We start from the raw sequence: 14148 nt of genomic DNA on the forward strand, positions 1-14148 counted from the left end.
CCATATAACTAGATCACGTTTTTAAACCAAGGGGGTATTACGGGGGTAATTTAAGGGGTGTCCTCAGAAAAACAAATTCAGCTACCCAAGGGCATCTGTATATCCATGACCCCAAAGTTCTGCACCATACATCACAGCTGCTACTGCTTTGGCTCTCCAGACTTCTAATACTGGAGAGACAGGATGGAAGGAGGTTTTACTTGCAAATCTTAAGAGAGTGGATGCCCTGTGGTTCGGCGTGAGTGTACTTTTTGTAACCTGGCTGGCCCACGATTTGGAGCTGGATAACCGTATTCTGGGATGAATGGTATCTAGTACTCTTTTCAGCGTCATCCCCCCAAGTGTTTCAACCCCTCTAAATCCCCTAAGAGAGGGTATTGCCATAAATTTCATTTTGTTTCTATTGATGTTCAAACCAGAATTTGAGCAGAATGATTTAAACTTTAGGAGGAGGGTCTTGATATCCTTTGAAATTTTAGAGATTAACAGCATGTCATCAGCGAACAATAATGCCAGAATTTTGGTACCGGGTAATTGTTGTCACTGCCCATCAGGTAGTCGATGCAACTGTTAATAAAAAGAAGGAATAGTATTGGGGCAAGGACGCATCCTTCCCTGACTCCCTTTTTGGACTCAAAAGATTCTGTGGTTCTCCATTGATTCCCCGGGCGGATTTGAGCATAATGATCACGGTGTAGTTGAATTAGGATGTTGTAAAGGGGGCCAAAGAGTTCTAGTTCTCTTAGGGCACACCAGAGTTTGTTTGGTGGGACCATATCAAATGCCGCTTTGAAGTCAACAAAGGCGATGTTTAAGCTGCCCCTATATACATATCAACCTCTTTCCACCTAATGAGTTGGAACCTAAAAACCTTATCAATTGAGTTGGTTTTGAGGATGCTGTGGTGGTGTCGTTGGCTGCCCGGATGGCCTTCGACATGATAGAATGGCCCTTAATGTGTGCGGTCTGGGAGAAGCAGAGGTTCGGACCAAAGTTTTTTTCCTGGATTCGACTGTTGTACAAAAACCCTCTGGCACAAGCAATGGTGAATGGTGGTACGTCGGCGACCTTCCAGCGGCAACGAGGAATAAGACAGGGTTGCCCCCTTTCCCTATTGATTGTTGCCCTTGTGCTGAAACTATTGGTGGTGTGGATAAGAGGAGACTTGCTAATTAGAGGGCTCAGATGGACTGATGACTGGGAGGTAAGAAACTCCCTTTACACCGATGACATCCTCCTCTATGTGGTAAGTCTGTACACAACACTGCATAGAATACTCCACATATATGACTTATACCGTAAATACTCTGGGTACACAATAAATTGGGATTAGTCTCTCATATAGGTACTCCATGGAGATGTACCATACCTCCCCAGGAAATTAGCTGTCTGGGTGGTGATGGAGGGGTTTAGATATCTGGGAATTATCTTCACAAGAGATCCAAATATCATTTATGAACATAACTTAGATGCCCCACTGCGGCGCCTGAAAGGGGACGAACCACATGCGAGAAGCCAACCGCTGTCACTGCTGGGGAAGGCGTCATTGTTCAACATGATGGTGGTGCCTCGTGTTCTTTATATCCTCCACAACACATCATACTTAGTTCCCTCCCAATAGTTCCGAGACATTGATGCGGTAGTCTTAATGCTCTTCTACGATGGGGGGGGGGGCTGGTATTATAGAGGAATAGCACTCTAGCCCTTCAATACTATTATTGGACAGCCCAGCCTACGATAGTGAATCACTGGGTCCACCTGACACATGATGAATCAACATACAGGAGGAATAAGTGAAATATGAAACAAGGGGGCTCCCTCAGAGCCATCTAAGGAGGGAAACATACTATGGTGTTGCTCACTCTGACCTCATCAACAATTAAACTTTGGCACACCACATGGTACTGCTGGAATGATGGGGCAGGATCACCTGGGCTACGCTGCTGTGGGACACGCACCACTGGGCCTACTAGGCAAATACCAGGGCTTTTATAAAGGGGATCTAATTGGCCTCTCATGCGTAGGGCATTTATAGGCAAATAGAGAGGTAAAGTTCCTTCAGTGACTTACAACAAGAATACCAATTGGCACTCCTGGAGGCTTACCGTTACCTTCAGATTATATATGCCCTGCTGGTGGCGATACTGAGAGGGGAGGAAATCCCTGAGTCCTCCCCTTTGGAAGATAGATTGCTTGATGACTATATGCATAAAAAGGCGATCTCCTTGACTTATCGCAAACTTCAAAATAACTCTCCTGATCCCCTGGTTAGGCTTTGTAAAAGGTGGGTGGATGACTTAGGACAGCTAGAAGATGATGAGTGGCAGGAGTCAATGGCATCCCCCAGAGAAGTGGCTATCTGTTCTTGTTTTGGATTGGTGCAACTTAAGTTTCTTCATCGGACCTATTATGCATGTACTGCACTGTTCAAGATGGGCAGATTTAAGTTTGCCAATGTGCCCTAGGAGGTGTGGTAGTGAGGGCCCATTTTTCCACATGGTGTGGTACTGTCCAGTACTTCCGACTTACTGGGCTGCAGTGGCATCCTGTAAAATGGCACTGTATAATGGGAATATGACACCCTCTGCAAAATTGTACCTATTGAATGTATGGGAGATGACAGACCTCACCACTACGGATCAGCTTTGGGTTATGATAGGTTTTATGATGGCCAAACAAAATATAGGTAGAATGTGGAAAGCTACATCCACCCCAACGCTAGAGGAGTGGAAGACAGATATGGACTGGTGTATGCAGGCAGAAAGGGTGGTCTATGAGGGCAGTGGGTGTCCTCATAAATGGACAATGATCTGAGGAAGGTGGAATGAAAGTAGGGGTATGTTGTGCACACCTGTTAGTAAGGTCAATCCGATGGATTTGGAGTGACTGTTGCTATATGAGAGACCTTTCTGCCATGAAATTGCTAAAGGGGTCTGTTGAGTTGAAATTAATAGGTGCTGTATGGGACTCATCTATTGATATAGTTAACATGTCTATATTGTGCGCTGAGAGGTGCTGTAATCACTGTTGTGTTTCTTCACTGCAATAAAAAGAGTTTCTTTTTATTAATCTGTGCTGTTTTTTTTAACCGAAACCAGCCTGGAAATGAGTCGAGATCTCATTTTAATCAATCCAGGCTAGCAAACAGTCCAAAACCTGCTTGCAGAATATTTTCCGAGTAGAATCTATTAGGCGAATGGACTGAAAGTTTGTTAGATCTGATTTAAGGCCTTTCTTGAAGATTGATGTAATCTCAGCACCTTTCCAGGTAGCTGGGATTTCAGCACCCACCATTATGGCATTGGCTACACAGTTGAGATAGGGGGCCAAAATAGCTGGTTATGAAGTAAAAATGCCTGCTGAGATTATATCTATACCTGGGGCCTTACCAGATTTCTGGGACCATCAACAGATTATGTATCTGCCACACTAAAGTTACCTGCTGCATCATTTGTAATATATAGATCAAGATTCGAATGCAAGATGTTAGAAGATACAGCTCCCACCTTACCTGTGTTTCGAGAATGTGTGGGGCAAATTGTCATAGACTCAATGTAAAGCGATTGAAAATTGTTAACCCAATCTTGGAGGAGAATGTTGGATTCTGGCCTCATTTTTGTCATCTTTGCACCTTGCAATATTGAATGCCAAAATGCTGCCTGATTCCGGGACAGTGCAGCAGTCAGGATACATTCCAGATGTCTGTTTCCCATGCAATCTGTGTATTCTTTTGGACAATTTTTTACGAAGCTCTAGCAGACTGTATATCTTGGGGGAGCCAGTTTCAAGAGGATTAAGTGAATGGCTTTTCACCACCCTGAAATCCCTATTGTATAAAATTGGGATTTCAGCACTTCAAACCAGTTAACGTAGGTGGCAATAATCAAGTGAGGTGCAACCTTGATCACTGAGAGAGAGATCAAGATCAGAACAAAATCCTAGTATAATTCAGCATAAACACCCTAGTTTTTCACCACATACTCCCACCTGACCTTCCTTCGGTTGTTAGATTGTGTTAGGTCTCCACAGGGCAAACATTGATTCTTGGTGACACTTTCTAGGTTCGCCCTCAGAGTTAGGTACAGTGGAAAATGGTCACTCTCAAATTGGGGCAGAACTTACATGTCTGTCCCAAGATTTGAGGTCTGAGAATGTAGGCAATGTGACTTAGATAGGAGTTCCTTCTAAAGGTGGGTCACCTCTCTACATATGACATTGTTCTCCCATTACTGGCTCTCAAATGACAGCACACACAAAGGTCCACAGTTGCCAGGCTGCCTTGGGGAGGTTTTTTAAGTAGGGACCAGTACGTTGTGGTATGCCCCAATGAGGATCCTGTTCACTTATAATATCCCTCAATAAGCCAGAGTGCTCAAAGCACACAATTGAAGTCCCCACCCACAATTACAGCAACATCCTTCCCCACCTTGGCGATGTTATCTTTTCAAAGGTATAAAACTTGGGGTTCAGCTGATTTTGATACACTTCTCCTATAGATGTTAAAAAGAAGAAGTTGTGTTTTCTTCCAAGAATGAACTTCAAGTCCAAGTACATCAAGGGAGTCAATGGATAACTGCTTTGCATGGTAGCCTGAAACTTTTTTGAGACAAACAGTTAGATCAATGGAATGCCTATCAACATGACATTTGCTGGCTGGTATATGGAAAGTATTGCAACCTTGCCTTTGCATTAGGCATAGGTCCCAAGTTTCCGTGAACAATATAATATCACCTTGCTCAATGAACGTGCCCCAATCCTCTTGGGCAACCTTGCTCCCAAGCCCAGTAATGTTCCAGGGTACCAGTGTGAGGTTATTAATAGAACTGGTTACAGGGGTGTTTGGGGTCCCTGTATAAGGATAGAGAGATCACTAGGAGGAGGGTACAAGAAGTTTTTAGTATGAGCTGGCAGTGCGTCTGTGCTGATGGAATGATTTGACTCACATTGGATCCTCAGGGGAAAGTCTGAAGGAAGACTAAGGGTGTTAATGCGCTCTTGACAATGAGCTCTTGGGAAGGGAAAGGTATATTTTACGTTGTTAGATTTGCCACACTCTCCAGTCAGTCAACTCGGTATAATGATGAAAGGGAGCAGGATTGCCAAACAGGACAAATAATGTATTCTGGATTTGAACAGGATCAAGAAATTGGGAGGGATTAGTGCACATGCTTGCAGGGTCAATGGTCCATTAACTCTGGAAGAGTGTGAAAGTTGCAGTTGGATATTGTCAGTAGAACTGTCTGAGGATGGTATACAAGTGACCCTGGCAATGTCCTAATGGATAACAAAATAGAACTTCCTAACATCCCTTATCCAATATATCACTTTATTAGGAAGGGAAGGGAAGCCTCCCTAGCATGTGGGTGAACCTTAGAGACGCCTGTCATGTAAATTGACCTAAGATGTGAGAAAGTATCAGAAATATTGTAGGGCAACAGGTGGGTCTGAAGAAAGGCCACAGGCGGATGGTCACATTTCTGAGTTAAGGGTGGTGAAATGGGAGATTGGTTATGAATATAAGCTAGGTTTGTTGCAAAGTTGCTCGATCTCCCCTCTTCAAAGTAGCTTGGATAAGTTGATTGAGGGGCCTTACTGGCTCTTGGGGGATTTTGCCCTGTAGCCATGTCAAGAGGGATAGCGGTTGCCTGGTAGAAACCCTGTGATTTGATGAGGCAACTAGGGGGGCCTCGCTGTGTAATCTACTATGTGACTGGGTGAATGGGGGTCCAATCTCGAAGAAGCTCCTGGTCTAAGGGGGCGTACAATCTCTTCTTTTGGACGTATCAGTGATTGGATTTCCCCCCTCAGATCAGCTATCTCCACCCTCAAGGAGTTAATGACTTCCCAAAACTCTTTGATCTAAGGAGTAAATTCCTCCATGACTTCCGGCTGTGAGGTAGACGTTGGAGGTGTGCCTGGGCTTTTCCTTAAGGGTCAGAGGAGAAAAGTGGTTAGAACAGGAAATTATAGGAACTAAGGCTTTGTTATAAAGTAAGCACATCTGCAAAACTCCCAAAAATATTGGTATGGGCTCACATACAAGTAATTAGCACTTAATGTGATGGCAAAAGTGCATGTAGCTGATCTATAGTGGACATACTCCGCCCATTTGCGGAACTCCGCGGAATTCCACTGCTTTTTTGGTAAACTCGGAATTCTGCAGAGTGTAACTCCACAAGCTCTGCCCAGGACTAGAAACAACAAAATGATAAAGGCAACTGTGAATTATGTGGAGAAATTATGGGAACTTTCAAAAAGCTTATAAAGCATGTCTCCAATACACATAAAGGATTCTACCTAAATACATGACGTTTAAAATGTAACAAGGACGCTAAATTTCATAAAATTTCATGACAACTTGTGAAATACAAAGGTAGAACAAAGAAAGGAGAGATATATTTCCTTTGTAGGTTCTGTGACCTCAGATTCGGAGCAAAAATTGGAATGTCACAACATGCAAGGGATGCACATCCAAAAGCACAAAATGATCCTAGACTAGCAGCTCTAGAAAGCAGCAAATCATCCAAACTATGGTCAAAATAGATTTACTGCTGCTAGCTGAATTGGAAAAAGTGTATATAAACAAAAGAAATATAAATGCGCTCATGGTTCCACCTTTCGATAATAAAAACAGAAACCGAATTGCAGAAAAAAGAAGAGATAGAAGGGATAAAAGCGAAAAAAGGCAAAGGATGTAGTGCAAGTGTGCGGACCACTCAAGAGGAGCTTCAGAATGTCCCAGTCCAAAACAACATACCAAAAAAGTACAAGAAAAACAAAAGGCTATGAGGAATACCAGCCAATGTTTAAGAAAGGCAAAAAGAAAAATGACAGAATAGTCACTGATAGCGCAGAAGATGTCACTTGCCAAATCAGTGCTCCAACGATTTTATAGCAAAGAAGATCAAGAAAAACCCAAAACGTATCCCTATTGACAGAATACTGGAAGAATGTGATATTGAGAGACTATGTAAAGAAATTATACTGCTTGAAAAAACGAGAGCGTTTAAAGAATCTAATTTAAATAAAGCAGTAGGGCCTGACAATATCGGCTTAAATGATCTTAACAATGTTCACAATAAACAACCAAGGCTGCTACCCAAAATATTATCGACTTGGTTAAATATGAGAAGAGTCCCTGAATGTATAAAGAAAAACTGTTCGATCCTAATTCCAAAGAATGTACAGATCGCTGAACTAAAAAACAAAGCAATTGGAGACCAATTACAATAGGTACAGTATTCATGGAGTTATTAACAAAAATTGTAACCAAAAGACTTATATCATTCATCAATTTGAATATGAGACAATAAGGCTTCATGAAAGTAAGAGGTTGTCTCGAAAATCTGACTCTTTTTCAGAATATCATTAAAGGGGCATGAAGGAATAAACACCCACTTCCAGTGGTGTTCATAGCCATCTCAAAAGTTTTTGACTGTCAGCCATGGTCACATTTTAAGGAGTCTCGAAAGGCATAGAGTTCTGTCATACATCCAAGATGTAATAAAAGACTTATACAGAAACTCATCAACATTTTACAAGGGCAAAAATAATGAATCTATAAGACAAATAACAATGAACTCTAGAGTAAAACAAGGTGACTCGATTTGATTCAAAAACCTTCTTCAGCATGTATAGACATCCATAAAAGTAAATAAAAGAATATAACCAAATACAAGTGGTTAAAACCTGTAGACATAATCCAAAACAATACTTAAAAATAAATAACTTCATCCCTATTTGTAATTTACCATTAATAAATATCAGATCAAATTAATAATGCTACAGTTCTCCAACATTTAGAACATAATACTTTTCTGTGCATTCATTGGTTTGAAGATAAAAAGTGCAACATTAAAACAGACCGGAATATCATTCCGGTCAAGCATATATTTCAGGGTGGCAATATGAGATCTGATATTCTGTGCTACCAGAATGGGTTTTAGATAATAACACCAAAGATTAGAATAAAAGTCATAGGATAGCATCAAATGAATTGTACTGTGCTTGCTCAGCCCATTACAAGGACAAGGAATGGTATATTTGCAGGCAATATTGCATAGTAGTGAAGGCAACCAAATGATGGACAGTCACAAATCTAAATCTAGTTAGCACAAAACAATGTGATAAATGAGTACCCTAAGTGAATGGTTTTGGCATCCCTCCTACAGTAAAATCGACATATAAAACATAACAGTAGGCTTTCCCACTTTAGACTCCATACGAGATATCCTCCTGTGATTCTTAAAGGTATCTTTAATAGTCAGTTTGGTTAGTGAGATCCCCTTTGAGGGATTAGACTGGATTGGCATTTTGAGCAAACTACTAAAGATGGAATTATTGTAGCCTAACCAGAGGATGCTCAAGGCTTTGTCTAGTGTCAAACAATATAATACAATTGATTTAGTAAAGCTGATCACATCGTTTGCCCATAAAGAGTACCAGAGCAGCAAAGGATGTAGGATAAGCAGGTTGTCTAGATACTGTAGCTCAACCAATCTCTGTAGAAGCAGAAATAGGTAAACATAATAGACATTTTAGAAAGCAATTTTCCTTGACTGTCAATAGTTTGCTGCTGAAAAAAATCCAGCCCCATAGATAGCAATAGCAACTACTCCAGCCTTATATATCGCTATCATATCACTAGTAGGGCGACTACCCAATTTTGCTGAAAACCTCAAAATCCCATGAGCACGTCTACTCATTTTGGCTTTAACATTAGCTAACTCATGAAACCATGACCCATTACTTGCAAATGTAATACCCAAATAACAGAAGGTATTAACAGTGGACTGGGATATTATCAATGTAGAAAGAACTACATTTTTTTGGCTTGTCCCCACATGTCATGGAAAAATGTTTTCGTTTTGTTAACCACTAATTGGCACTCAGAGATAAAGTTCCCAAATGTATTCATTAATCTTTGTAAGCCAACAGGGGTTCTACAGGACAAAACATTGTCATCCGCATATAATAGCACTGGTATAGGACTCCCGGCGACTTGTGGGTCATCTACTTGGTCCACCTGAAGGGCATTGTGCACTGCACTAATAAACAAGGAAAACAATGGGGGGCAAGGACGCAACCTTATTGGATGTCTCTTTTCACATTGACGTTCAAGGTACACTAACCATGGGGACCAGAACAAACCCTACTTAAAAGGTTCTTAGTCAGCCTGGCCAAGAAATTAGATGCACCAAGGGCAAGCAGAGTTGGCCAGACAATGTAGTGATCTACTAAATCAAATTCATTACTTAGATCTGCAAAGCAAATGTACATTGTGCCACCTTTGACGTGAGAATATTTTCTTATTAGCAGATCCAAGTTTACACATTGTTCTAAGGTCCCCAGACCTTGTCTGAAGCCAAACTGTGCTGGTGAAAGTATAGAATATTCAGATGCCCATTACTCTAATCTCTTTAGCAATACCTTGCTCATCACTTTCACCAAAGAATCGAAAAGCGATATTGAGCGATAACTTTTCAGTTCGGATTTACTGCCCTTTTTGTAAATAGGTATAATAATGGATTTACTCCATGATGGTGGAATCATATTGGTAGCGGCTGTATTAAACACCCTAGTAGGAATGGGGCCCCACAGATCTTTGGCTGCTTTAAAAACATCTTCTGGGATCCCATCAGGGCTTTGTGCTTTCCCCCTGTACTTTCTTTTAGGGCTAAAAGAACCTCATCATTCGTGATATTCAATGGGAGAGGATTCCAGCAACACGGCATCTCACTACATTTATGCCTGCTACTCATATAGAGCTGATTAAAGATATCTGAGAAGTGGGCCACCCATGCATCAAAGGGAACATGGAAGAAAAACAAGGTGACTCATTGTCCCTACTGTTGTTTAATATTGCCATGGATCCCCTAATATGTGATTGTCAGAAAAATTGCAAGGGCTTCACTGTCAGTTCGGATGGTCTTATTGAGCAGATCACCACTCTAGCCTTTGCTGATGATATAGCAGTATTCCGCAACACTTGGGAAGGAATGTGTACTAATTTGAAGATCAATGAAAAATTCAGTAAAAAACAGGCTTAAAACTAAATGTGAAAAATACCCACGGATTCATCATCAGTCACCATACAGACAAAATCCTTGTGAATAACTGCAAAGCATGGCTATTTGAAAGGCAAATTATTGAAAACATTCATCCAGGTGACAGTGAGAGATACCTTGGTTTGAACTTTGATCCACATATAGGTCATACAAGTAACAGCAAAATAAATGAGGTTCTCACAAGATGGGCTCAAAAACTTGACAGTCTACCACTCAAGCCCATACAAAAGTTGACATGTTGTGTCAGTATCTGGTTCATAATTTGTCATTTAAATTGGAAATGGCAGGCATAGAAACAAAAAATCTTATCATCTTGGACCAGAAAATCAAGAAATATTTCAAGCACTTCCTCCACATACCTGCATACACCTGCGATGGTATACTCTACTCCAAACAATCATATGAGGGCCTAAGTATACCAAAGCCATGTACAACAATCAGCCTCAACAAAATCAACAATTTCTTATATCTCAGGGAGACTCCAGATTTGTATATTGCTCACTGTCACAAGTATGCAGGAGAAGTAATTCATGAAAAAATCGATGATATCATCAAAAGCCACAAAGTTAACATTCTGGACAGTAGATTGCTTGACTGTGATTTTACATTGTTAGCATCCTATGACTGGAGAAAAGAGGAATTTGAGAAATGGAAAAATCTCCCACTCCAAGGTGATGGTATTAAATCAATCCAACCTCAAATTTCTGGATTAGTAAGCGCACAAAACTGAAAGAAGACCAATATAATTTTGCGCTAATGCTAAGAGTGAGTGTTTTGTAACACCAGAAAAACCATATCTAGAGGAAAAGATTTAATTTTTTCTACTTGCAGATACCGCAAAGATGTTTGTGAAACAATTGCTCACGTTTTGGGTACATGTTCTAAATACATGTATTTAGAAAATGTATTTAAATGAGGATCAAACGGTATAAAAACATTTTGGAACTTCTCATTGATGGAGCAAAAAGGTGTGGTTCGATGACCTCATGTTCAAAAAGAGTCAAGGCGAACTATGAAAACCAGATGTAATGTACATCATAGATGAAACTGCTGTAGCGATTTATGTCTCAATTTGATATCAAAACTCACAAAATTCCTTTGAACTAACACTTGAAAGTAAAGTTAAATACTATCAGGATCTATCACAGTAAATTTAAAAACCTTGCAAACCGTTACACTGTGATATGTCATGGTTTTCTATAGGATGTCAGTGTATTTGGCCTCAGTGTAATGATGTTGCTCTGGCTGATCTTGGACTTCACATGTCTTTCCCATTTAAGAAACATGTTTGCAGGACTACTTTAATGGACACTCTTAAAAAGTATTCATGGACAAGTAACTGTTGTACTTAACACTCCAATGTACACTTTCTTGCAATACACATATGTCATCTCTATTAGTACGATGCTTTCTTACTATGAATGACTAATTTAGAGTTTAACTTAAAAGTTTGTCACAGTTAACATATTTAGAAATGAATCATAGATTTAGAATTAGGAATGCTTATTTGCTAGCTTTAGTATTAGAATAGTTGTGTGTGTGAATATAGATATACATGTGTACATAATGATAATTGATGTGTGTTTGAATTCAGGATAGATTTCAAGTAATTGCTTACACATAATCTGTGCACATCATATAATGGTGATTATTGACATGCTAACATCCTTACTTTTTTCAGGACAATTAATAGGCAATTTAAATTGTTAGAGTAGCAGTGGAGCGTGTACTATGTCTATCCTATGGGTGAATCTGGTTCATGTGAGGACAGCTTTAAGTGCAGCTGTACTCTGGAACAAATGTTGTGTTGTTGGAAGCAAGACCGATTTGACTCTGATGGGTAGCAATACTAACTCAGAATGAACCACTGTGTGGTGGTATTAGAATAGTCAAATGCCTTGCCATCTAATTATTGATGTGCATGAATAGATGAACAAGATTCCCACAGTCCCTACCTACTATCTAGCAAAACCACAGTCACGGGAACAGGCCCGGAAAAATCAGAAGGGAAAGAAATCCCTGCTGAGCTTGACTCTAGTCTGGCACGGTGAGGCGACATGAGATGTGTATTAAAAGTGGGAGGCCCTCGGTCCGCCGGTGAAATACCACTACTCATGGAAGGCCCTCGGTGAAATACCAATACTCATAGTTCTTTCACTTATCAAGTGGGGCGGGGGTTGCAAGCGCCAGTGCCCAATGGGCGTGACCTGCTCTGGGCACAGTGGGAGTTGGGGAGTTTGAATGGGGGGTACACATGTCAAACAATAATGCAGGTGTCCTAATGCAAGCTTGGAGAAGACAGAAAACTCCAATGGAGCAGAAGGCCAAAAGCCTGTTTGATCTCAGTTTTCAGTATGAATACAGATCATGAAAACGGGGCCCACAATCTTTCTGAGTGTTTGGTTTCAAGCAGAAGATGTCAGAAAAGTTATCACAGGGATAACTGGCTTGCAGCAGCCAAGCATTCAAAGCGATGTCACTTTTTTAACCTTCAATGTCGGCTCTTCCTATCATTGTAAAGCAAAATTCACCAAGCATTGGATTGTTCACCCACTACTAGGGATGTGAGCTGGGTTTAAACCATCATGAGATAGTTTAGTTTTGACCTATGTTTTGTAGCAATAGTAATTCTGCTCAGTACGAAAGGAACCGCAGGTTAAGACATTTGGTGTATGTGCTTAGCCGAGGAGCCAATAGGGCGAAGCTACTATCTATGGGATTATGACTGAACACTTTTAAGTCAGAATCTCCCTAGAACCGTAATGATACTGCAGTGCTGTGGATCCAGGGTTGGCCTGGGATAGTGGGCCTCTTGGGCCGGTGTGTAGAGCCACTCACTTGGGGACTGAAGCATATACAGACGGGGGCTGCCTCCATCACCCCTAGTGCACCCCATGTTATTGGGGCACCCGGAGCTAAACCATTCGTAGATTGCTAGATTCTGGATCAGAGTTTTGTAAGTAGCAGAGCAGCTACCTTCCTGCGAACTTTTGAAAGTCATCCTCTGAGCCAACATTTTGTCTCTGTCTGTGGGCATCTGTGCTAGCCCTCCACCACACCCGGGGGTCCCTCTGCTGCCAAGCCGACAGGAGGGATGCGGAGGGGTTTGTGGTCCCACAGTAGGCCACCCCCACCAAGGCCCACCCAGCATGGGGAGCCTCCCTCTCCTGCCCTGCAATGCTGGGTACAGAGACAGGGGCTCGATCCCTTGCAGGTCAGCAAGAAGCTTCCTGAGTGCCAGCCTCAGAATGCTCGGACACTCTTGTCATAATCGCACTGCTGTGTGCCTGGGGCCTGGGTCATCCCAGGCCATCTGGTTGCTGGGTTGTCCTGGGCCATCTGGTCAACCAGTCCTCCCGGGACATCTGGTTGCTGAGCTGGCTGACAAGATGGCCCGGCCGGCTGGCTGACCAGATGGAAGGCGGGGAGTGTGTGGGGCTTACTCAGATTTTTGTCTCCCTCCTCCCGGGTTCTTTAAGCCCCCACTTCCTGGGGCTTAATAGTGGAGGAAAATGGGCTTCCTGGGCAGACCTTTGGGGGAGAAGGTGTGAGATGGGTTGGGCTTAACACTTTTAGCTCCACAGGCCCAGGCTCCAGGAAGGACTCTCTTGCTCCCCCACTGAGTTTGGGGCCAGAGCATAGAGCAGCCCTACAGGTAGGCTCAGCCCTCCCGGGTGCCTTCCGAGCTCGAACACAAGCCTGGTAGAGCTTTGAGAAGCCCCCAAAAGATGCCTGGGCCTGGTCTCGAATGGCAGTGTCTGTCGATGTCCCACAGCACCCAGAATGTACCGTTGGCAGCCCCGGCGCAAGGCTTACCACTCTGCTAAGATCAAGCGGGTCCTGATAAAGGGGTAGTGGCAGGCCCGGGAAGCCTCTCACCCCTTCCCCGGAAGAGAGGGAGGTCACAGTTGTGCCCTAGGTCAGAGCTCAGGCAGGACCTGGGCTCCATGCTGTGGCACTAACTGATGCAAAGCTCACAGGGAAGGGCTTTGTGGTCCAGACCGGACTCTGGTAGCTTTGGGCTGCTTGGTTGCAAAAGCCTGACTGTGCCCCAGGTCAGAGCTTCAGCAGCACACAGAGT

General features: G+C 42.4%; 1 pseudogene; it reads left to right on the forward strand.

The window, feature by feature from the left end:
• The first annotated feature begins 12062 nt into the window (after positions 1–12062).
• LOC146834545 (28S ribosomal RNA) lies at positions 12063–13086 on the forward strand (annotated as a pseudogene).
• The last annotated feature ends 1062 nt before the right edge of the window (positions 13087–14148 follow it).

The sequence above is a fragment of the Triturus cristatus genome, chromosome 4_2 (assembly GCF_964204655.1).
Source record: "Triturus cristatus chromosome 4_2, aTriCri1.1, whole genome shotgun sequence".
In the NCBI taxonomy this organism is placed as follows: Eukaryota; Metazoa; Chordata; class Amphibia; order Caudata; family Salamandridae; genus Triturus; species Triturus cristatus.